Source organism: Styela clava, chromosome 14, assembly GCF_964204865.1.
Source record: "Styela clava chromosome 14, kaStyClav1.hap1.2, whole genome shotgun sequence".
Lineage (NCBI taxonomy): Eukaryota > Metazoa > Chordata > Ascidiacea > Stolidobranchia > Styelidae > Styela > Styela clava.
In genome coordinates this window covers 1,726,714-1,753,601 of record NC_135263.1, presented here as the reverse complement: position 1 = coordinate 1,753,601, position 26,888 = coordinate 1,726,714, and the positions used below count along the sequence as shown (strand labels likewise).

The 26,888-nt window shown below is 36.8% G+C and overlaps 1 long non-coding RNA gene across 1 annotated transcript; it reads right to left on the bottom strand.

Moving 5' to 3' along the window:
* Positions 1–23,840: 23,840 nt before the first annotated feature.
* On the bottom strand, positions 23,841–26,807 carry LOC144431936 (uncharacterized). The gene is made up of 3 exons (XR_013480281.1): positions 26,711–26,807; positions 24,706–24,822; positions 23,841–24,596 (listed from the first exon to the last, which is right to left on the bottom strand). It is a non-coding gene; the product is annotated as an uncharacterized LOC144431936 (long non-coding RNA).
* Positions 26,808–26,888: the final 81 nt, after the last annotated feature.

Below are 26,888 nucleotides of genomic sequence, written 5' to 3'. Positions count from 1 at the left end.
GGGGTAAAAATATGGCGGATTTTGGTTCACCCATCCGTAGCGGAAAAATCAGTGAAGCGTGGAGCATTTCCGACTAAAAATATAGCTGTGAGGTACCTAAGTAATTGCAACCGCAAATTATAATAAACAAACAAACATAACTGTAAAATGTGTAAAAGGTTATTTTAACCGTGTTATTGACTGTAAACAATCGGAGTCAATGAAGTGAAAAATCCAGCAGACTCTGCCTTTTACCTTAACGAGCGCAAGAAGAAACTTTTTTTAATGATATTCTGCATAATTTTTTTTTAATAATTTGCTCAAGGCGAAGTCGAGAACACCTCTTATGTAAATGACGCTTATCTCTAAGCAAAATTACGGGCGGCCATTGAAATCAGAGGTCATACGATCTAAAAATTAGCTACGCGGGTCGTCTTTATTTCGAAGACGTTGCTTACCTTGACCCCTTTTCAGAGTCAAACTAGATTACCACTCACGTCAAGCTTGTTAATTTCTCATGTGGCAACTATTATCTAAAGTCCTGTGGCAACTATTATCTACTACTGGGGTCATTTTATTTAGACCAAGGGTTCTCAAACTTTTGATGTTATGGAGCTCGATATATGACAACAAGGCGGTAATGGAAATATGGCATTAACTATTAGAACTTATAGCATATTATCAAATTACACGTCAGCGCTTTCATGGAACTTCTTTATCAGTAATATTTAACAATTTGCTTTGAGGAAGCTAACGAATATGTTGATACTTCCGAAGTATGTGAACCAAGATGGCGGACACCGGAATGTAGTATGTGTACCAGGTTAGGGTTAGGGCATAATTTTATTCCACTTGTCCTTTTTTTAGTTCTATTACGAGTTCGGGGACTAGCTAAGTGATTCTCGTAGTATTTGTACCTGAAATTATGGCCTAATCCTATCCTGGTACACATACTACGTTCCGGTGTCCGCCATCTTGGTTCACATAATTTGGGAGTATCAAGATGTTATGTTTATTGAATATGTTTTTGACTCTCCGATTTTATTTATTGCTTGTTCCAAGCCTTGTTAGGAGTGAAAACCTTAAATGCGGTTTCACGCACCTTGCCAATGTTAAATATTTTTATTCCTTAATTATAATAAATCCCATCCAGGCGGGTGCCGTCACTTCGCGGGCGATGAACCGATACAATTGGGCCGTCTTGCGTCATTAGTAGAAAATGTAACCGGGAAAGTTGAAATCCAAGAGAGTTCTCAATAATGATAACTTTGCAATCAGGTATTTCAGAATCCCACCCCTCGCTCGGCTACGCTCCTTCAGAGAATATCTTCATTCAATATTGAACATTTCTGGAGATATTAGGCTTTATAGGCTAGTTTAATACCCGTATTTGAATATTTGGAACAAAATATACTCGATAGTTTTACTGATTTTTAGGTTTGGTTATGAAGTGTTTTCCCTACGAACAAGAATCCGAACAAGCTTTAAATACTATTTATTACAAGATCACTCTCTGGAAAGACGTCACTTCTGACCCGATGCTATTTGGTCCGTCTTGCGTCATTTAGGGAGAATGTAATCTAGAAAGTTGAACTCAGAGCGAATTTTCATTCTTAATTGGGCTTGGTAGTGTGTCGCCTGAAATGTCCGAATTCGAATATTCGAGGCGAACCCCACTCGAACCTTCGAAGCGAACCAACTCGAACCCAAATTGCTTGATTCAAATAACAAGGGCGTGGCCAGCGGGAATCCCCCCCCCCCCCCAATATTTCAATATTTATAATCCATCCGCGTATTTTCGATGTGTTTTTTGAATAAAACATACTTTCGCCTCACTATCTGTTATTTGTAGCTTTTCGTTAGCTGGTTATTTTTGAGGTGGGGCGCGAGACGAATTCTAAAAAGGGGGCGTGGTTAAAAAGTTTGAGAGCCACTGATAAACCACTCTAAAGCGTTGATACAAGAATAACTAACCCACCAACTTTATACATTTTCCAATTTTTTTCTAACAGGATTATATTGTCATAATAAACTCAGAATGATGCAATTGTTTGGGCTTTGTTTTGTCACAGGTGAATGAAAGAGGAAAGCAAACTATTTCTATGCCGAGATTTTGAAGCCTGTTGAGGTAAACGTTTAATTAAAAACAGTAAAATTGACTTTTTTCTTTTTTTTTGTGCGAAACAGGCGTTTTCACGTATTTACTTCGAGCAGGGCTAAAATCAGTCAATGATTCGTTGAGGAATACTACGTCGAAAGGGTCCGGCATTGCTTATTTACAGAGATGTACCCAGGGCACGGGGTGTTGAAGTCGACTCACTTGAAATATTGAAAAAAACAATTCGTGAATATTCCTGATTGAGTAAATTGACTTGATTTTTATTGTATTTTATCCCCATTTGGTTATTCTCGTGATTCGAGTGATTTACTTTTGTTTTTGCATTTAATGAACTTTAGTCTTTTTCGTGAGTCCTACAGGAAGCAATCTTCCCCCCAAATATATTTTTTTTAATAGTGGGAACACTTTTACGTGACATTTTCATACTAATGAAGTCTAATACTTTAATATTTTTTGTGTCATTCTGGACTAAATATTTTCTCCACCCTTTCAAAAAGTGAAAAAAAAATCTTTATCATACATATCAATTTTCTCCTCGTTTAAAACGATTTTTAGACCCTTAAGACGATTGAAAACTATGACCCGCTAGTGCTACTTGATATGGTCTAGCTTGGCAATTAGAAATCTTGGAATGCCAAATGTCCCATTTTATTTTAAACGTTTCAAATTTCCGAGTTTTGCCCCAAATTAGTAGTTGTCGCGTTTACCATGTTTTTGTTTGTATACAATTTATGAAAACTGTAAATTACAGGTTTCAACCCCAAAATTATGCAACGACATATAAAGTTTCATAAACACCGTGTCTCAGATACGTCAGACAATTTTATGAATTGTCTCCAGCTAATATTCGGAATTTAAATACAGTCTCTTCACAATTTCACTTTTTTATGAAGTCAGTTCTCAATATATCATAACCAGGTTTGTTGTTTTTAATCAGTAATTGTTCAAGTATTTTTACTCCATTCAATACATATGCAAGAGCCAAAACAACACATATAAATTCCTATTGCAACTTGAAAAAAATTTAGGATTTTATGGACACCCTGTATTATTTAAATATCGCAAGAAATTTCGATTCAATATTATAAGTTCTCCAGGAGTCATGATCGCACTGACATGAATAATGGTTGAATTTTGCTTGCCTGTTAGTCGCTGCTTTTGTTTTGCTTTTCTTTCTCCTGCCCGTCTCAAGAATTCTGTTCTAACCGTTTTTCAGGCGTCCAAATTTCCAATAAAACCACATTATTTGAACATTTTTCGTCATTTTGAACTCAAAAACAACATTTTATTATTGGTATGGAGTATGGAATATTAAACTAAGATTTATAGTAAAAAATGAAATTTAAAAATTATGAAATTATCGCATAAGCTACCTACTTTAAATTATAGGCTCGAGGTAATACCAAGAGACCAAGATAATATAAACAGACGAGAAAATTAGGGGGTTTAAGCCACGAAAAAACATACATGGGGCGAATATGGAGCATTCAAAACGGTCTGTTGTGGCAAAAACGAAAAAAAATTAAGTATTTTTTTCACCACCTAACCCAAGTGTGAGGAATTGGGTAGCAAATGCCGAATAGGTTATTCTCAAAATTAGGTGGATCCTTGTATATCATTGGCTGCTTGTACCGAGTCTACTTCCGAGCGAAAGAAGTTGAAATTCATTGCCATGTGAGATTCATCTAAAACCTCAAAGTCGTCACGTATGAGCTTCACATATTTTAAATTATAGGATTGAGGTAATACCGGGTGACCAGGGTAATACAAACAGACAAGAAGATTGAGGGGTTGGGGGGTTTATAACCCAAAAAAGATCAGACATGGGGCGAATATAAGGCGCTTTCAAAACGGTCTGTTATAACAAAAACTGATGATAAATCAAATTTTGATTACTATTGCAAAAAGGTACAGGTGTTTTCAGTTGTTCTACATTGGTTAGATTTAGTCGTGCGTGCATAATAATACCGTTTATTGGATAAATTGATGGTTTACCGTGGTAAAAGTGTGATATTTGATGGAAGGGCGTATATGACCGTATATATACCTCGTGCAAACTTTATCTAGTTTTGCAATTTCAATATATTCTAGTGCAAGTGACGGATCTCTATTACAAAGCCTTCGTCAAAAAACAATCCACGCCAGGGCTCAAATAACAAAAACGAGAATATCGGTCAGAGACCGACAATTAGACATACAGACAGACATACCGACATACAGACAGACATACAGACAAACAGACATACATACAGACAGACAGACAAATACCTATCAACATACTTACCGATTAAAATCGATGGGTAATGTGATATTATCAAGTTCGGGTTAGAAATACCAATTGCGCCGAAAATTTGAATTTTTAAATCATTGCGAACCTTAACCACAAGTAGATAACTACTAATTTAATAGTTTTAAAAACGCTGCGGGGTGTTTTTTTTTAAATCTTACATGTTTGTATTAGTGGCGACCAAGTGCCTATGTTAGGAGCCAGCAATGAATAAAAATCAACGCCCTACAAAAACTTTATGAAAATCATAAAATATGGCGCCGCCGACAAAGTCCTTAACTGCAAATTTGAGGACTTTCAGTATCATTTAGTTACTAGTACATTAAAGTACGTAATTTAGAGTAAGTTTGAAATATTGCGTTTGCCTTACCTAGAGCCTTCTTTCGGGTGAAGGCGTGGAAATATCCGGAAAAGCTTCTTATAGTTTAAAAATTTCACTCCAAATATAAAAAATAATACCCGCACAAAAAAATCATCGTTGTAAAAATATAAATTTAACACCCCTTCATTAAAAAAAACATTTGAAAAATCATTAAACATGGCGCCGTCGACACACACCCATAACTGCAAATCCCAAGACTTTCAGATTCGTCTCGTTTCTTCAAGTAGGTAATTTAACGGACGTTTGAAAATTAAAGTGTCAAACGTGTAAAATCTCAGACAAAAATCTGCTTTCCAATTATATCTGGTCCTCGTTTGGCCCATAGAAAAAGTACGTCATTTGAACCCGGGCCATCCTTAGCTAGTATTAACAGTTTTCATCTGCAGGATAGACGAACAAGAATAGATATCACAGACTTAAAAAGATTTTAAATGGTTTCAAAATGTGGTCTGCGGCGAATGCTTTTAAAATATCAGGGTCTGCTTTTATGGCTTAGAACGTGAAAGACAACAACAATAATGGTAATTTTAGACTGGATAAAAATGATGATTGTCCTTATTTTGGGTTACAAATTTTACCTTTGAAAGGTATTGAAAAATTATAACTCACGTTTCTAATGAAAATAGCCCTTTATGTCAAGCGGCCTCTTCTTAAACTTTGTTAAGGTATGAAAACGCCATATAAGGTAGCTATCCAGGCATTAGGAAAATTACCAGCGTTTGCTTTTTAGTAGTTGTGCCTATATTCAGTGGCGTAGCCGACAATTTCCGAGGGGTGGGGTTGTGAAATTCCTAATTGCTAAGGTATACCGAGACAGTGAGTGGGTCCGTGTGTCTTCCAGGATCGTGAGGGTCTAGAAATCGTCTCAAGCTGCGAAAAATTACGATGTATGATAACGAAAAATGCCTTTTTTTCATTTTTAAAAGGGGTTTCCTACCCTCAACTCCTCCCCTGGCTATGTCCCTGTCTGTATTTAACGCACATGACACACCATTTTTCATTACCCATAACGTAATAAATTGAGAACGCTAAATAATCAAAGAAAAAATCGAGCTTTTCCCCCCCAACGCGTAATCGACTACTTGTATAGTGCAGAGCCTGTTTCAGAACCAAACCGAGGTAAACAAGGCTGGTATTTCGCGGATCATTAGTCGTCTTTAGCGAGCAAAAGATTTTGACAATCATAAAGCGTGTCGAAACGCGTGACTCCTTTCAAAATCAACGAATGTAACGGTGTCTTAAGTGGAAAATTGCCCTTTTAACAATGTATCTCTTGACACATCGCAAAAAAACAGGAATTAAGAGAAAGGCCGTTGTCGGATTTTGATTGCCAGTGCACGTCTAGCGAGGCGTTCGAATCTTTTGTACAAAGCCACCTTCAAAAAAAAGTACTTTCGTATTAGGTCATAATTTTATTCCGATTTTCCTCATTTTAGTTCTTTTACGAGTTCGGGGACTGTCTGTGTTAGCTAAGTGAATATCTCCCTGCCAAAAGTTTTAAGTCCCTTTACACAACTTGATGTGAAGTAGGCAAACAAAATTAGTTACCTCCACATTGGTACACACACTTCTGGAGCGCCAAAAAACAACCCCCGCCAACCGTCAAAATAGGGAAAATTATAATTCTTCAGTTAGGATTAGAAATGCAGATCGCACTGGAAATTTAAATTTTTAAATCATTCCTTGCCCCAACACCAATCCTAACTGGATAGTCAAAAAATTTTTTATAATTTTAAAATGTGGCATGAATGCTTTTCTCAAATCTCGCATTCGTGATGGGCACTTCGTACAAAAGATCCAGGCTTTCGATAAATTAAGTCTACGTAGCAGCATAATGCAGTGCTCTTCAACCGGGTGTACGGTATACCCAAGTGTATACCGGGCCATAAGTTGGGTATACAACTAATTAAAGGTATACAAAGGGTGTACAGCCTAAATCAGGGAATCTGGAATCTAATATAAGAAATTATAAAATATTCAAGCGGAGACAACAATGCAAACGGGGCGTACATGAAATATAAAACGTCGTTTACGCATAGAACTAACGTGAGCACATTGTTACATCACAAATTATATAGATAATGCGGTCACGTGTCTGGGTTGGTGATTTCGGCTGTCATGCACTTCGTTTGATTTACGTTGAACATTATTCCCGTTTACGCTAAGTACGTCAGTCAGATTTATAACTTGCGGACACTAGCCTATTAGATTGCATGATGATATTGCATTGCAATATGTGCTTAAAGTTCATTGTTTATTTAGGCCTTGAATAAACATTGGTATTTGTAAGGTATACAAAGTTCTTGAAAAATTGTAAAAGGTATACCACGATAAAAAAGGTTGAAGAACAATGGGCCATAATGGCAACAGGGCGATAACACTTTTAAATGGGCATAATATGAAACTCTTTTAATCCACATTATCTACTCATAAATTTGGACAATGTTTTACGAAAATCTATAAACTTGCCTCAACTTTTAGCAATTGCGGATTATCTCACTTGTAACAGTCAGCAGAACGCGGTTTAGTCACGCTTGAATAGCAAGGGAGCATATTTGGCACCGGTCGCGTTCCGGGTCAGGTTGCATGACACGTAATTCGTCGTTTCAAAGACAGGAAGAATGTGCGTCGGCTTTGAACTTGGGATAAAATTCGCGTTAGGCATGTTCGTGTCTGTCATTATTGATGTTTCATTTATAGAGGTTTTGAATGCGAGAGAGAAGTACAAAGTAAATTGGGGAATGATAAGTAAAAAGTTGTGACGTCATAACACAGGAGTGGGCAGATTGCTGCCTGCGGGTCGGATCCGGCCCACCGAGGTATTTTATCCGGCCCACTTGTGCCTGCAGAAAGTACGACTATATTTTTTATGGATATAAATTTCCCTCGAAAATAACGTCATAATGACCCCGATTGTTACATTATGCTTTTTATTTTGGTATAATCTTAAGCCTAGCTGTTGGACTAGATTTTGGGTGCTCCAGAAGTATGCGCACCAAGATGTCGCACAACCTAAATCCTAACCGGTACACACCTACTATGTACAGGTTGTGCGCCATCTTGGTGCGCATATTTCTGGAGGTCCAGATTTTGTACTGTTTTCATTCATAGTTTTTTTTATATTGAGTTTTAAACCTACAGCCCAGTAACCTGTTTGTTATCTGTGAATGGCCCACTCAGACAACTAATTGTCTACCCCTCTGATAACATGATGTCATAATTTATTTTTCACATAACGTAAAAAATATTTACAAAAAATAATACAGTTGTTGATTATTAAGAATATTGAATGACTTTTATTCTAAAAGTATACGTCGCTCAGAAGTATTCGTACCAATATGGATGTAACTAATTTTGTTCGCTACTTCACATCAAGTTGTGTGAAGTGACTGAAACCTATGGGCAGGGAGTATATTCACTTGGCTAACACAGACAGTCCTCGAATACGTAATAGAACTGAAATAGGAAAAATCGGAATAAATTATGCACACTGCGTGAGTACTGTGGTGATCCTTACGAAGGCATGGAAATTCCATCATAATTTACCATTTTTCTCAAAGTGAACTTTTACTGTTATCATGGCGCAAATCACGAATGAAATCATTTCGGAAATAAATATTTTTGTCTGCTGATAATATGCTGTTAAAAATAGGCGTAAATTTATTCGGAATTCAGGAACAAAGTAAGGTGCGAAACAATGTGAGTTGGTTCATAATAATAAATTCATACGATTTTTTCAATACCATTTTCTCTATTCTTGAGTGATTTACTAAAAACCGGACATTCCCTGGCTTGCTATGATTATTATTCGTTTCACCAAATAAACTAAACGAGATAGAAGAAAAAGCGCGCTCATACGGTTTGGATACTTCGGCAGCGAACGTCTGTAGATAAATTCCATAAAATAATGCTAGATATCAAAGACTACTTTTATATAGCCATGTTTGGAGCGTTAAGCACGAGTGAACGTCGTATTACACCAATATACAAAAAAAAATTTTTTTGCACTCCCCAAAATTTTAGGCCGGGTACGCTATTGAGTATGTGTATGTATGGGTCAGCATGTATATTTTGTACACGCAATAGTCGTGAAGTGAAGTTGGTTGAATCGTGATTCCGTATTTGATTAAAACATCGGTTCCCAATCCGGGGCTTGTGGCCCCGCCGGTGGGCCACAGAGCAGCTGGAGGTAGCCACGATACTAGGCGCAAAACTGTTTTCACTTTTTCATCTACAAAATCCTCCCTGTTCTTCCAAGTTCCATTGCTTGATAAGGTTATTTCACAGAGTGTTTTCACTTTGCGAGCATGAATTGTTCTATCATAATGGGATTTGTAGTCTACCAATCAAAATAACACTATAATTTCCACTGGAATGATAAGCAGGGAGGGCATGAGCCAGAAAAGACTCTGAAAAGGGACCATGGCCGCAGAAGGTTGAGAATCATCAATCAATCTTTACATAAAATGTAAAAACGGATTTGTTCCGCGAGCCATAGTTTGCACATGTATACTCACGAAACGTAGACCGATACAATAACTTTGAAATTACATTAATTTTGGTTCATTTTTAACAGTATGACGATTGTTTAGTTAATGTAGAGTTGTTTTGGTGCTCCCGAAGTATGCGAACCAAGATGGCGGACATCGGAACGTAACAGGTTAGGGTTAGGCGATGATTTTTTTTCCAATTTTCCTTATTTTAGTACTATTGTCAGTTCGAAGACTAGCCAAGAGCCTCCCGTAGTATTTATACCTAATGTTATGGCCTAACCCTAACCTATACACGTATTACATTCCGATGTCCGCCATCTTGGTTCGCATACTTCGGGAGCCCCGTTGTTTTCTTTCCAGTTTTGAGAGATTTTCTCAATACTATCCAAATGTCGGAACGGTCGGGAAAAGTTCTTGGCGTTTTTGCCCCAAACTCGCACAAAAGCTTTTTGCCTCCGTCCATTTTCCTTCGTCGCTACAAAAACGTTGTCAATAAATATTTTTCTCATAAATTCAGATCATAAAATTCCGCTGAATTTAATTTACGGATTTGTCCTCAACTCGGGGTCAACGTACTTTAGTAACCTATTGAATAGTTGATTCAGAGGAAATAGAACCATTTAAACAATGGGCGGAGAAAGTTTATTATTCGTCACAATATATGCATTGTCGCGTCAAAATATGTGTACTCTGTTACGTCACTATTATAATATAATTTCGAGTACGTCCGCCCTAAGGAAGACATTAAAAATTACGACTGGCGCGAAATCTAAGGGAACAATATTTGCACTGTTTTATGGGGATTTCTTTAATTGAGGATGTGAGACCACTTGATATGTTCTATTTGCTATGTTTTATAGTTTTTTGTCAGATACTCCCTTAGTGTGTGTACCAGGTTAAGGTTAAGGCAAAATTTTATTCCGATTTATCTTATTTTAGTTCTATTACGAGTTAGGGGACTGTCTGTGTTAACTAAGTGAATATACCCCCTGCCCATGAGTTTCAGTCCCTTTACACAACTTGATGTAAAGTAAGCGAACAAAATTAGTTATCTTCATATTGGTACACACTCGAGCGCCACTCCATCAATTTCGCTAAAATTCAGAAGATCTTGAGGTTTGACTGTGACTTTATTTTTAATCAAACAACAAATAAAATAACTTAAAGCGACACAACAGACATGAAATAATCATGCGAACATATATATTCTTACCAAGATGCCAAAATCGATTGGGTTGGATTATAGACACAAATGCTTATTTACATTCCTAGGTTTTAACCCAGGAGTGGGCAACTTCTCTAGTCGGCGGGCCAGATGTGGGAAAATGAAGTCGTCGGCGGGCCGGAATATTACAAAAAATACTTCGGTATCCAATCTTTGTTAAATGCTCGACACTCTCTGTCAACTTTACGTTTCTTGGGATATTTTATGGTTAATAAAACCTAATATTAATATAAAATGTAATTTCTAAAATCTTTTTATATTTAGGTTCCAAATATAACTGATAACAGTAGCGGGGAATGTTTACAACGCTCTCTGCTTTGACCTTATATTGTTTGTTTAACAAGTGTTCTAACGCAAACGTTTATTTCACCAACTCGCACTGACAGTGTGGTGAGTGTAGAGCGATCGACAACTTTCAGGAATAATGCGTCGGACCACATTACAGAGTGTGGTTGGATACAGTCAACGGGCCGGTCAAAATCTCGTCGCGAGCCGCATGTTGCCCACCCCTGTTTTAACCCGTAACCCCTACCTATGGGTACGCCCCTGAGGAAGCTTTTGATGAGGCGTTCCACATTTCCACACTTCCAACCAGGTCCTGCAGCTTCAGAAACGATACGAGCTAAAGTTATAGAATCATTTTTATTTGGTATTTGTACATATTCGCCAAGAAAAAGGCTTCTCTGCACAGAAGCAGCTGATCATACTTGGAGAGTTACAATGTTAGCGGACCGTCACATCGAATGTACAATGTACATCGAATGTACAAACCCCGCGTAAGCAAGAGTGGTCCGATCCTCAAAACCCTTCATAGCCTCTCCTGTGTGCGCAACCGAAATGCGTCGCCATTTTATGGTCGTTAATTAACGTAATGGTGCCTTGCCCACAGCCTTGCTCGGAGTGAAGAATTGAAAAAATAAAATAAGGGTTGTGTGCCAGAGTTTATGAACCTGGTCAAACGTCCAAGTCAAAATTGTTCGGTGTTCCCGAAGTATTCGTACCAAGATGACGCACAACCTGAACATAGTATGTGTACCAGGTTAGGGTTGTTCAGGTTGTGCGTCAGCTTGGTACGAATACTTCCGGAGCCCCAATCGTTCAATATATTTTTAGGTCACCCTGCCTTATACAGTCAGCCACTGATATTCTAACGCTATTTGAGGAGCTACCATTCGGATAGATTGGAATTGCGTTCTGACGAATTTGATTTGGGCAGATGAGGGAATCCATCAGAAATTACACACGACTAAATTTGGCAACAATCTTTGTTATCTCATAATTAATCATTTCCCGCGCATTTTTGCCGCCAGCGGGAGATAATCACCATATTTAGATCAAACAAGGATGGCCAAAAATAATATGTGTATATATCGTTCAAGTTAAGTGTGTTCCATGCGTATAAACGTTATATGAAAATATTTAAACTTGATATTATGAATAACAATGGTTTTATTATGCGTCTATCAACGTAACAATTTATTTACATTGATTCCATTATGACGTTATCTACATAACAATCAATTGGCATTCCACCTTTCATCATTTATTATGATCTAATAATCTTGAAAGCCAACCATATGTTAGACAGTTTTGTAAACATAACAACTTTATTACTTTTCAAGCAACAGATTTTTATCAGCCTAAGGTCGGTAGTAGTAATTTTGACGTTAACATAGGACTCCAATATGCAAATAGGGTGGATGGGGGCTTCTTTGGCTATCGCTTCCGACATGGGGCGAGGGAATAGTATTATTGCGCCATATTTTGTATAACGACTCAAGTTTTTGTAATATGACGTCATGTTTTATTATTATTATGGCGTCATAGGTTTTTGTATTGTGACGTCATGTTTTTTTATAATGTGACGTTCGATCGTATGTATTGTGAAGGCATTTTGGTATTATGACTTTATATTTTTGCATTATGAAGTCAATTTTGCATTATTAATATCAAATATTTATATATATCTATTTTCTTTTGACATTATCACAGTGATCGCTAACACCCCAATAGATAAAGTTATTTCATGATTGATCCAGACTTTGTTTTTTTGCCATTTATACCGCACCATCCCACATGGCTGTTCTACAAAAAGGAAAAAAAAGGGAATAGTAAGTTTCCTTCATAAATGATCAGTTAAACATAACATTAAATGGCAAATTCAAAGTAATTTTTTAAATCATAATATTCCATTGTTAACAAATAAACAATCATTGGTTATGGTAGAGAAAAAGAAAACAAATTTTGAAGTTTGAAATTTAAGGATAAGAATCAATCCCATATATGGCAAATCCAAAAATACTTTTTAAATCAAAACATTCCATTGTTGACAAATAAACAATCATTCATGTGGTATTTATGTCGTCACATTGATTTCAGGAAATATACAATTACAAAGCTTCCAAGGTGGCACAAGGTAGAGAATTACATTTAAAAGTAAAAAACAGATTATGTTATCAGAAATTCTCCTTACGTCATAAGAATGACGTCAACCAAAAAGAATTTAAACATTCGTGTGGGGCTGGTAACATTACGTGCCAACTGCGTCGAATTTGGGATAAAATGTAAATTATAGCCGGATTAAAATTTTAGCCAATATTTAACGTTGGGATTTAGGTCATTTTAGCTTTTAGGTTTGCGACCCTCTTATTGGCCAGTTAAGCTGTTCGCTGAATGACGAATTTTAACTTTTCACCTTTGAGAGCAAATGTTCGTCATCTTCGGAAAAATATTTCGAGTTTTTCGCTTGTCAATGGCAGCTAAATTTTCTGTTTTCTTTTGAGCTAAAAAAAATTATTTTAACGTGTTTAATTCAGTATAATTAGTTTTTTTCAATAAAATTGCCTAAGCTGCGAAGATCTATATTCAATTAAATATTGAACATGAATATTGAAGGTAAGACGGATGAAAAATAATGTCTTCTTCTTTTGCTGTCTTATTGGCCATTAATATAAAAAGTGTGAAAATGTATGAAATGCTCCAATTTTTACTGTTTTATGTTGAAACATTGAAGCTGTTCGGTACAGTATGATTATTTCAGCTCGAAAAATCGTAAAGTGTTTTCTCCGAGAGAAATTACCGATTTCGCTATATGGAGTAAAGATTGAAATGAACAGGCTTGAGAAAATCTTCATTATTGTCGAAATGGATACGATATTGGCGCTGTTCGGTGACGACCATATTTGATGTTTTCCTCAAGCTGAAAAATTGCGTTTTTTCGTTTATTTCATGCCCGTTTTCAATTTTGAAACGTAGTATTCTACCATATTTTTATTCATTTCTGCACTGTATGAGCAGATACGGCGGGAAAAAGTACGAGATTTGCGATGTTGATTGTATTTGCTGTTTTTCTGAAGGGCGATGTAGGAACAAACAGATTTTAGACCATTTGAAACATATTCTAGACTAGAAAAACATTTGTGCAATACTGCCTGGATTTCTGAAACCTTGTGTACAATCATATACAAACAGTATTATAGTGTTAAATACTCTTTCCTCATTTTCGATGAACACGAGATTTGAACCCGGAAATATTAGCCCGAGATACCAATATATTGAACCCATCGGTCTCAACCAGTGGGCCATGGCCCGATGTGGGCCACAGCAACACTTTCAGGTGAACCTCAAACCTATTACAAAACTGCAAGTTATTGATAAATTTAGTTTTATTTGTGTTAGGTGACCGTACATTTGAACCCACGTACATTTGAACCCATGCGTATATCCACGGGTTCAATCTATATGCGGGTGCTATTACCCATGGGTTAGGGTTAGTATGGGTTTAACTATCCGTGAAACAAAAAAAATTTCATAGGTGCAATAGTATGCAGGTGCAATTGTCATGGGTTCAAATGTACGTGGATTCAAATGTAATGGAACCTTGTGTTACTATAGTAAAATTTAATTTAATAGCAATGAATAATAATACTGTTTTTGCTACTGAGAGGTCATTTTTCATTCTAATTATCAAAGTGAAGGTGTCTCTTATTGTAGACATAGTTTTTTGTTTTTGTAGTTTTTCATTGAATAAAAAAGTTAATAAAGGGAATTTTTATGCAAAAAAATTTAAAAAAAAACGGCTGAGAACCATTTCTCTAATCACTATCCCACTGCGTTAACACAGTTGCGGACATCTTAATGCCGGCGGAACCCTAATTATGACTGGCTGGAATTTCCCATCAAAATTGAAAAACAAGTTAAAAACTTACGAAAACAATTTTAATCCTTAAAACTAACTTTTTGCACTAAAATTTATAATTTTGTGTTCAAGTAAAACTAGGGTCATTTCGCCACGGGTCAATTATTTCAAAAATGCTTCCTGTAATCACTTCCTTCAATTGGATCAGGTCTAGGCCAAAAGGATTACTTTGTCTGATAAGTAATGCTGCTTTGTAATTGGTCGAGCGTGGACACGTGATAATTTAAAAAAATGCTAGGACTTGCAGGCAAGAGTGGTTCACATATTTATTAATTCACATAATTGGATTGATACACCACTCGTACTCCGAAAAAGGCACTAAACAAGCGGCTACTGGTATGTAAGGACCTGCGTAATGCGTAACGTTCCTTCATTAGAAACGGAAGGATATTCGCGGGTCGGGACTTTTAGAGGCGGAGTTTCATTAAAACTCGCCAAACACCCATTCTACAGCCTCATTTAAAAATGTTATTTGCCCTAGCTTGATCACGTGATAATTTACGCGGGAGTAACAGGAGATAATTACCGCGCTTTGACTTTATAAAATTTAATCTTTTAGGATTATAGTTGAGTAAGACTGACTGGTGTTTGGGGGATTTAAAATCAATTTTTAACGCTCGGAATGTGTCACAGTTAATGGGTCAGAATTAGAAATGTTTTTCTATTTCTAAAAAATTGGTCAAATTGTTGACACCTGTGGAATTTTTGCAAAAGTTCATTAGGGCAGTGTTTTCGTATTTGTTATGGGGGAGACGAATGCCGATAAGACGACTCAATCATTTGGTGATATTATTAGAAATGTTTTTCTATCTTTATAAAATCTTGGTCAGCTTGTTGACACCTGTGGTATTTTTGCGTATTGAGTATTTATTATTACGGTAAAAATTCATTAGTGCAGTGTTTTCGTATCTATTAAGGGGGAGATGAATGCCGATATGACGGCTTAATTATTCATAAAACGAGCCATGACTTCTATTGTGGTTATCCAATACAGTCCTGATATCTATGATTTTTACTTATCGATTTTAATCGGTAAGTATGTTGATAGGTATTTGTCTGTCTGTATGTCTGTTTTTCTGTTTGTTTGTCTGTTAGATTCACGCGATATCTCACGAAGGCGAGATTGAATCTGCTGCACATTTTGCATGTGCATTCATCTTATCTCGGACCAGGAGCCTATTGATTTTGGGCGAATTATGTCGTATAATTAGCGAGTTATTAATTAATTAGTGATGGGACACAAGGTGTCACTATGGAGTAAGAGCGCTGTTTTGGGGGATCCCCTAACCTTCGATCGATAGGTCTTCGGTCTCTGACCGATATTCTCGTTTTTGTATGAATTATATGGGAGAGGCCCTGTAAAAGCAACCTGAATCTTTTTTCTTTACTTTATTTTTCAGAATATTGACACCTGTGGGATTTTTGCAACTTCCTCAGGATGGAACGTCACAATTTTATCCGTGATAAAGGAAACCCGATAAGATGGTTTGATCATATAGCAAGCCATACCCACCCCTCTAGGACTTTATATTTATATATACGTTTATATTCGTGTATTTTTCTTCCAACGAGGCCCTGTATAAGCATAAGCATCGATATCTAACGCTATGTAATGGGCTACTATTTTTGGAAGAACCGGCTCGGGTAAGGTGCTTCGTTGCTGAAATCGTCATAAATTCGGGGCTCCCGAAGTATGCGAACCAAGATGGCGGACATCGGAATGTAATATGTGTACTAGGTTAGGGTTAGGCCATAATTTTAGCTATAAATACTACGTGAGGCTCTTGGCTAGTCTTCGAACTGATAATAGGACTAAAATAGGGAAAATTGGAAAAAAAATTATCGCCTGACCCTAACCTGTTACCCATGTTACGTTCCGATGTCCGCCATCTTGGTTCGCATACTTCGGGAGCGCCATAAATTCTTAGAATGAATACCAGATAAAAAATTATTCTAATCCGAGGAGAACAAGCTAACTCAACAAAGTAAATGTTATATAGAATTGTCCAAATTCAATAAGTACAATATTAGTAAAATCAGGAATATGCTTTTCACGAAACATATAGAAGATAGCTATAAAATATTACTTGATCAGAGACCAATATTAAGGATCATCAGCGTAGCAAAATACCAGTATTTTCTCCGTCTCGACATTGTCTACCTCATTTACCCCATCATGTGCAAGGCAGTGGGCACGAGATTTTTACCGAGATTTTCAATGTTCCATGCCGAATCTTAAATTAACTATCATTATTTAGCAAATAAAAGCCAAACATAGCACAAAAATTGTGATCAATTTAACAACTTTTTTTTGACAGTTAACGTAATATAAATCAGCCGGGGTCAGGTTCGCCCCCGATGGTCGGGAAACCTTGGGGTAATTCGAACCCTTAATCTCCGCGGGAGAGTTCGTGAACTCTTACCCTTAACAATGTAAAACACCGTTTTATGTGGGACCGCCGAGCGAAATTAATTTAGGCTTTTATTGTGTTAAATTGACGACACTTTTCGATCGAATTTTCACATGACGACGGTGGTTAATTTAGTCTGATTGTTGAAATAGAAGCTGAACTCGCGCGCAGAAATGTCATTTGAAGGATTTTCACCGGAGCACCGGAGTATTTACGAACTCTCCCGAGCTGTAGTCAAAGTTTAAAATTCCCAAGAGTCGGAATTGGAAAATCATACTCTTGACTGTGATTACCAGCGTCAAAATCACACTTTCACCACTTTGGCTAAAATTAGGTTTATCTTGAGATATGTGGTAGATTTGTAGTATTGCATGGCTGTCCCATTGTGTTGGTCGATCCGTCCGTGTCCACTGACTGTAATGATACTATAGCAACGATGTGTAACATTGTCAACGCTAGTAGTTCACGAACTCTCCCGCGAAGATTAATGATTTTTGGTATTTTTTCATTTTTTTTTCATATTCTTAGCCTAAAAATACTGTATGGTATTTCTCTATTTTTCCGCCAGAAGTTTACATTCCTCACGTTACCTAATTAATCTAGATTTATGCACGGACAATTGTTTGATAACGTCTGCGCTGTTATTTTTCATTTTTTTTTTTGAAAAATAGTTCAAAAATGAGAAAAAATAAAAAATAAACTATTCTTGAGCCAAAAAGTCTAGATTAATTACGCAACATCAGGAATGCAAACTTTCCGCCAAAGTAAAGAGAGAAACACAAATAAACCATTTTTCAGCGCAACGTTCAAAAATTAGAGAAAAAGTACAAAAATAAACGACTTTTTAATCCCAAAAATTCTAAAAAATAGAATATTAGACCTAAAACACGACAAAAATGCCGATTTTATATTTTCTTCCGGCGTGGGGTATAAAATTACCCAAAACTAAATACCTTGGGGTCACTGGGTCTTTGTTTACCCCATCTAGGGTTACAGACGATGCGTATAAAACCCCATGGGTGAATGTAAACTTCGGATTATCGAATTACGTTCAAAATTACTTTGTCTATGTGAGTATGATAACATATAGGAATAAGTATGATAACATATAGGAATTAGTATGTGTGATATTTCATGTGGCTAAAACTATGTGTATTTATTGCAACTGTAACAGTGAAATTTGGACTGTAAAATTTGTGGCGTTTTGTAATCAACATCGGTCATTTTTTCAGTTTCATACCAAAATAAATATAAAAGTTTCACAATGTAGGTGATACTGTAGTTTTTGGAATTGATAAAGTAGCGCTGAATGCACGCGGACAACTTTGTTCATGTGCATAACCTCTGCGTCGAGTGTTTGAGATATTTCATGCATGGATGGCTATTACCGAATTTTAAATAAATACATTCTCGGAAGCCCGCTCTTTCCCGCTTTGGAATGTGAAAAAAGCATTTTTCTGTATCACACATACTTCGCAATATTTTGTAACTCGGAACGCATTTTAGACCCCCAAGACCCACGTTTCCGGCATCCGGTCGGACCCAGTAACTGTTACTGTCTAACTTGGAAATTAGAAATATTTTTAAAATTTCTTGGCTACACCCCTGTCGTCGTCAAATAATCGTCAGCGAGACTAAACTTATTACTTATCGATTTTAATCGGTATGTGGATGGGTATTTGTCTGTCTGTTAGATGCACGCGATATCTCACGAAAGCGAGATTAATATCTGCTCCAGATTTTGCATGTGCATTTATAATATGTCGGACCAGAAGCCTATTGATTTTGAATGAATTATGTCGTATAATTAGCGAGTTATCAATTAATTAGTGATGGGACACAAAGTGTCACTATGTTTTGGGGAATCCCCTAACTTTCGATCGATAAGTCTTCGGTCTCTGACCGATATTCTCGTTCTAACAGTGCTGCATAGAGCTATAAATTTGAAACTTACCAATTTTGATTAAATTTCCCTCTCGTCTACCAAATAGGCATGTTCTCCTAAGATCAACATCGTGTGAAAACCCCACATCAAGAAATTAACAAAGTATCTACATGACCTTGGATGACCTTATGAGGCTTAAGCAGTGTCGGTTACGGTAACAGACCATCGCTAATGGCTGGGTTGGGACGCGATAAGAAGATAGCAAATTCCCTTATAGGGCGTTACAAAATTTGTGGGACGAGCGTTTAAAGATATATATATATATATAAATGCGACCTACAGAAGTATGGGCACCAAGATGGCGCACAACCTGAACTCAGGTTGTGTACAAGGTCAGGGTTTAGGTTGTGCGACATCTTGGTGTGCATACTTCAGGAGTACCAAAAAATGATTACCTGACATATGCTCAGTGCAGTGGTACCCGAACTATGTGTCGCATCATTCCGAATTCGTCACAAACGTTTTCTCTGTTGGCTGTTCTGTTAAAATTCGGGGGAAAAACGAATCATTTGACAGTAAACATAGCTCGGAAATTGGCGCCAAACTGCTTAGTTTTGAACTGCAAGAAACTCCACTACGGCTAGCTAGGTTATAAGAAGGATAGTGGTTTCGTAGTGAAATAATCCCACGATTTTATCAGTAATTCTGTGCGTTATAGATCTTCACCAGTAAAGTCACAGTCTTTTAAAGGAAGTATGCAGTTTTAAATGACGTTAACGGGTTCTGGATTGGGCATTAGCGACACATAGTGATTGATTCCGACCGCAGAAAGTGAAATGACTCTTCCAGAGCTTCGAGTTGAATTTCGAGAAAAATCAATGAAATCGATCCAAACATTTTCGTTTAACTTTCGCGTGTCGTTACGCCCAGTTACACTGTCTTTTTGTTTTTTCATTCGAATTCCTGCTATATGCGAAATTCAAATTTTATGTTTTCAATTCCTAGCTACATTATCCAAGTCTTACATGACCCGATATACAGACTCGACTGGTCAAAAAAGACTACGTTATTCTTAAATAAAAACAAAAATATCACTTGTAGGAGATTTGAAGGTTATTACTAAAATAAATTCTAAGAGGTATAGTGGTTTTCCTTCGATGGTACCAGTAGAAAGTGGTTTAGGTCAACAGATAAATACATTTTTGAACACGAAATGAACCTATGGATGGTTTTTATTTATCGATTTTAATCGGTAAGTATGTTGATATGTATTTGTCTGTCTGTAGGTATGTCTGTTAGATGTACGCGATATCTCACGAAAGCAAGATCGAATCTGCTCCAGATTTTGCATGTGCATTCATCATATCTCGGACCATGGAGTAAGAGCGCTGTTTTGGGGGGCCCCTAACTTTCGATCGATAAGTCTTCGGTCTCTGACCGATATTCTCGTGTTATTATGTTGTTGCTGTTACTGGTATTTTTCTTCTTCTTGTTATGAAAAAAACGCTTTTCTCTTTAACTACCGGACTAATTGCTTCGAAATTTTCAGTGGTTGAAGATTGTATTTTCGCTTTTTCTATCGTCTATGGGAAGAGTATCTTTGCAGTGAATGCGTACGAATCCACTACTTTTACCTGTCCATATATTTGAGCTCCTTTGTTTATTCTTGTAATAGAGAGCATAAGTCGTTTGACACAAGACATAAAACAATTCCCGTTAGCGCGTTAGCAAAATAAATGTCATATTTTGAATATAAATTCATGGAATTTACAATTGATCAAAATTTGGCTAAAACATGGAATTTTTTTCTTCAATATCGCAACGATTAATTAGATGAAATTCAAAAGCCATTACCGTGAGCTATTTTTGTCTTAAACAAATAAATATTCAGGGCGGTAAATTGCTAAAGACCCAATTATGCGTGGAATATGTCTAATTTGCCATTTTGAGGTGCTAAGCATTTGAAGATTCCAGTTTTAATTTTTTACATCCTCACTCCAAGCAAATAGTGACCTGAAGTCATATTATCAAATCTATGTCTAGTAAAGAATAATCATATATTTACTTCGTTTTTAATGGTAAATTACTGAAAATACATATTTTAAATGGTCTGTTGGTGTGGCAACAGCGGCACCTAGTGACGTTGACAAATAAGTCAATACTGTACGCCGTACCGTGCACGGGATGAGCTAAATATAAACCGAATATGAAAACCGGAGCCCACAGATTTAATCTTAAGATGTTGGTTGACACTAAACTAGCATCAATTCATATCACATATTCACATATCACATATTCTGAGTTTTGAATTTACCAGCAAATAGGCGAACGTTAACTCATCGTATATTAAACTTTCAATTAATTCCAAATTTGGCATCAAGCTTGGAATTCTTTCTTCCGAATATTGCAACGATTAATCAGAGGAAATTTGAAAGCCATTAGTTTGAGCTATTTTTGGGAAAGTAATCTCGAACCAAATTCTTGAACAAATAAATATTCTGGGCGGTAAATTGCTAAAGATCAATTATGTGTATAATACTGTATGTCTATTTTTGAACATTTAAAAAACAAGAGAGCTATGCTCAAATATATGGACACGAGGGCCATAGCGAAGCTGTAGTCTTTCTAGCATAAAAAAGGTCGCGGAGCCGCTACAAATAATTTTTATTAATTTTGAAGAGGTCATCACACAAACTTTGAAAGTGAATACGAATCACGTATAACCCACAGTCTTCAATTGTGCAGCAAAAATTATGTGCACGGTATGTCTAATTTAGCTGCGCTCTTTTTGAACGTTCAAAAGACAAGAAGTGAAGCTCAAATATTTGGAAACGAAAGCATTCAATAATAAAGAATCCCTCAATGTCAGAATGATTTCAAAAAACCCAATTGCGGTGTCGATCCCGTAAGAACATGGAGTTCAATCACGGAAAGTATTACGACCCATAAAGTCGAGTTGGTTTGAATATACTGTCAGTTATCCTTTACGTTGCAAACTCACGACCCAGGTCATTTGGAACATGATCAAGAGGGAAAATAAATTTTGTGCAAAGCGTCCTTGATTACTGTGTGGCGGGACTGGAGTTGTACTATTTTTTATTGTTTTGTATTTTATTTATATTTCTTGTCTGGTTATTGCATATGCATTGGTGTGTGGAGTCTGAGCCCTAATTCGCCTAATAGTTGTATTCAGTTACTCGACTCCAACCACCACTGCATATGTGAACTGTTTCGGATTCGCAGTGTCTCTCTTCTTTGCTTTTGCTGTCGCTGAGTAAGAACCGTATTTTGTCGCTCTTATTTTATCTGCTAAGCGTGGATTTTACACTATTTTAATAAAGTCTCTTCGTTTGCATCGTGAACTTCGAACCTATTTGTGCATCTTTGCAGCACATTGGATCTTCTGAACTAATTATTACTAGACTATATTAGTGGCGAGCACCTACCGGTATTCCGGTTAAGTCGTACTGCTGCAACTGTAACTTTGGGTACAATCATACACAAACAGAAGTTCAAGTGCTAAATAAATTCATCCATCAATATCGTAGAAGTAATTTATGGGTTATGTTTTTCCGGGGTCACACCGTATTTGAGCATTTCTGTATTGCGCCATAGTCAAGTTTATTTTTTAAGGCAGCAAAAAATAACATACAAAATAAAAGACTAATAAAAATTAAACACACAATTTTACTGTATAGAAGGGAAGTCGCAGGGTATCAAAAACTGGTTATCAAGCGGCAAAACTTAAGATTCTAATATTTAATTTCATAGATATAGAATTAGAGTTCTCCGCGTACTGTTGGATTTGCGAGCAAGGCCTTGACAGTAACAGATAACCAGGCTGATTTATGTGGTAAAAAGTTGTCAATACATTAAGATTCGACGGCTTCATAAGTTATAAAGTTATTTGCGGTGTCGGTCTCGTAAGAACATGGAATTCAATCACGGAAAACGAATTTTTGAGTTAAAAAAAAACGACCTAACGGACGTGGTAGATCGCTATCAGCTAGAAAGTATGTTATCACTCGTTATCGTTATGATGCGACGTACAGTTCGGTAATAGCTGGGAGTGTTTGAATAGAACAGGGGTTTCCTTTCTTTTTCCTTCCCCCCCCCCTCTACTGCAATAAAAAAAACTTTGTGTCGCAGCGGTTCACAAACTTTTTGTTTGTACGGAGCCAAATTATCAGAGAAAAATCTCACAAATTGCTGCCTTCAAATAAAACTCAATTTTGTGATAGTAACAGAACATTGCGATACAGAACGTAAACGACATAGGAAGGTAGAATGCTTTTGTTGATTCATTTTTACAGCATTTAAACGAGGAAACAATAAAACTTTCATATTAAATGCAATATGTAAAATATTCAATATTTTACAATATTAAACTTAACTAAAATATGCAATGTATTAGTTATGTTCAACACAATTCAGCTAATTTTCGAGGCGCACTTAGCAAATCGGCGTCCCTTAGAGGACCGCTGCGGTATCGGAATGTTGCCCAGTCTTCGATAGATCCTTAGCGGAGTGTTACACTTTGTCTTTGTACAGTTTGAAGAGTTCATGGTAATGTGTACATAAATATATGTTGCAACAATATTAAAATCAATCGATAAAATTTTGTTATCACACGAAATTACGTTCGAAAGTACAATTTATAAACCGCTCAGAAAATTCACGCCGAAACCCGACGACTCGATGTTAAAGAAAGGGTTTCTCAACCGCGAACCACCGGGGTTAGTTTGGCCTGCTGTGGGGGTAAACTTCGCGAGTAAGAAAGTATATGACCAAACGTGGTCGTTTACAGTAATCAAAAATCTGCGATATCGCACCCGAAGTATCGGGTACCATGCCACAAAAATAAAATAATTGCCTACTTCAGTCCTTAATGGAAACATGAAAGTTTGGGTGAAATATCAGCTTCCGTAGGGCTTAGCAAAAATATATATGAAATATAGGTGATAGAGTAGAAATCAGAGAAGATTTTAAAACATAAGTATAAAACATCGCTATTCCTCAAATACTAAAAATTACCATTTAATACATTAGTTCCGGAGAAAATCTATATTTTTCGAATAACAAGCAAAACGATTCATTTCGCGTTCAATAAATAAACGAACTGTCAGACGTGGTCGATCATTATCAGCTAAAATAATATTTTTGAACACGGAATTCTTCTCTATTATAACCGCAGAATGGTAGGTCACGCTCGAGCTGGAATTGACGTAGATGTGGAATATTGCAGTCAGAGTCGAATGATGTAAGTAAAATGGCTCGACTCGTACTCAACAGGGAAACTTAACATAACACTTATTGGACAACCATGTCCATACGACGAAGATAGCTTCACTTACGTGACTGTGACGCAGCAGTGACGTAATTATTTTGTCAAACCAGAAAACATGATGATGATACAACACATATTACAGTTTTTGGTAGATGACTGGGTGGTAACGATGACGTGTCAAGAATGACGTATACAAAAATTGGTACGCCCCGGCCCGTCAGAAGTACTTGTGATACTGAGCTATAACTAGGCCAATGTTACCATTTTATGACACTCGAACAGTGTAAGCAAAATGGTCGGACTCGAATGTAGAAACAGATTTGGGCGAGTCTGTGAAATAAAAGATATCCTGCTGAACTGCCATTGTCTTATGTTCTGCTAAAAAATCAGGCGTGCATAACTTGCTTGCCTAAGTTGGAAAATTTTTGCTTCCACCAACCTTTTTCTCTTCAAATTGAAACTGCTATTAATCAAAATCAGTAACCGTCAGATAATCTTGAAACGTGCGGACGATCAGCTATCCAAACAACTTTCAGGCTCCGGTAGAATTTGTTATCTCATAAAGAATAATAAACATTGAATATGAAGTAATAATCACAAATAAGGCTTTAAGTAAAAGGTTGCCACCAATTTGTGCCGGTAATGAAGATTTTATTTTAGGATTTTGGGAGAATTTAATCTTTATTCAAATTTTAACCCGATAAGCCAGATCGGAATTTTTTGAGTGGGTGTTTTGACATACCACAGTTGCCATTTCGTAGACGAGTTGGACCTATGGATCGTTTTTCCAAATTATTATTGCTGTAATAGAAGTATGTTCCCCTGATTTTCATTTTAGGGGGGAGGGCGGTTAAGAAAGTTAGGAGGTGGTAAATATTTTGCTATTAGCGATGACAGTATTTGTAACATATAACAATGTATTCAACAGATCACATACACTGATAAATATTTGTCCTTTGGATATTATGATACAATTATTAAAGTTTGGTATAACATCTTGGAATCAGGGCGGGTGTTCAAAAAGTGGCTTTTCCCGCAACTAATGAGTCAATCAACTTCTCAGAACTTGAAAATGGACGAAGTCACTTGAGGGCTGTTACTTTTATTTTTCCAGTTATGAATCCCTAGATATTTCCTCTACTTTTTCTGGCTTTCATGAAGCACGGCCCCATTTACATATGGCTATGGGCGCACCCCCAGGGGGTCATTGCGGGTTGCCACCCCCTTTTTGAATGTGCACAAGCATTTTTTAGACCCTCGAAACCCTTTAAACCCACTTTACGACCGGACTTGCTATCTGTTACAATATAACTTGGCTATTAGAAATCAAGGAACCCACTCCTTCGAATATTCTAGGCTACACCATCGGCCTTGACCATATAAGTGATTCTTCGACCTTTATGACCATACACAAAGATTTTTATTCAAACTTGAATGCTATTTGAGCCTTTATTGGGCACGAAATGGACAATCACGTCAATACGAGAAAGATGAGTGGCGTTAGTTACGTAATTGTGACGCATCAGTAAAGAATTTGTTGGATGACGTAGTCAGGAATGATTTATGCAAAAGTAGGTTTGCGCCCCACCGTTCAGATGTACTTCTGAAACCAAACTATACTAAAGCTAGGTACAGCAGCCGTTCATAGGTCCAGCTTCGTTCAGAATATGGTTCTGAGAGAAAGTATTTCGTCTTGGTCTTCGTGTTCACATATTTGATCGCTTTCTTGTTATTTGCCGTGTACTCGTGGCAATATGGTGAAATAAATACGACCTGACAAAATCGTCTATTTTATTTATGCGATAACATCTTCACTTGACATATGTGTTTGATTTGTTTATTTTCACAGCTTGTAAGAATGGCTTGGTCTGATGAAATGTGATAAGGCATGTGATAAGACAAAAGAAGAGTATGTCAAATAGTTTTCCAATTAAAATTTTCCGTCAAAAATAACGTCATAATAAACCCGATTGTTACATTGTGCTTCTTGTTATTATATAAACGTTAGCCTCGATGTTGGACTAGCTTTTGTAAATAAACTGTTTTCTATTCATAGTCTTTCACATTGATCGTCCGGCCCAGTAAAGTCTATAATGTGTAACTGGCCCATTCATAAAAGCAATTGCCCACCCCTGGTGTAGACTCTCAGACAGGCTTACAAAAATCAATGAAAATTAAGATTTTGTGATGAAAACGGACTTACAATTCAATTAAATACCAAATCACGATTAGCGCGGAAAGTGCGTGTATATTGCTGCTGCATACGTTGTAGAGGCCGAACGCTAACCCCTGTGAAAAAACACTTTTTTGCGTGAATACAATTGAATTGATCCCACTCATTGAAAAGAGAAATCTGATTCAGGTATTTCATAAGGTTGTGTAAGAAATATAAAAAAATAATCGAAGAACAAAACAAAAACTTAATTTTCAATTATTATCCCCACCTCTACACAGATCGGCATCCGCGCAATTCCTTCCGCGTAGTTTCCGCAATAGTTGGACCCGGCTTTTCACGTATTGAACGTTGGTACAAATGGCAACTGCGGGAAAAGAAAATGGCGCTAACTCTCTACCATCGCCACGTGGATAAATAACGAGCTCGATGAGTTGTTTTCTGTAAAT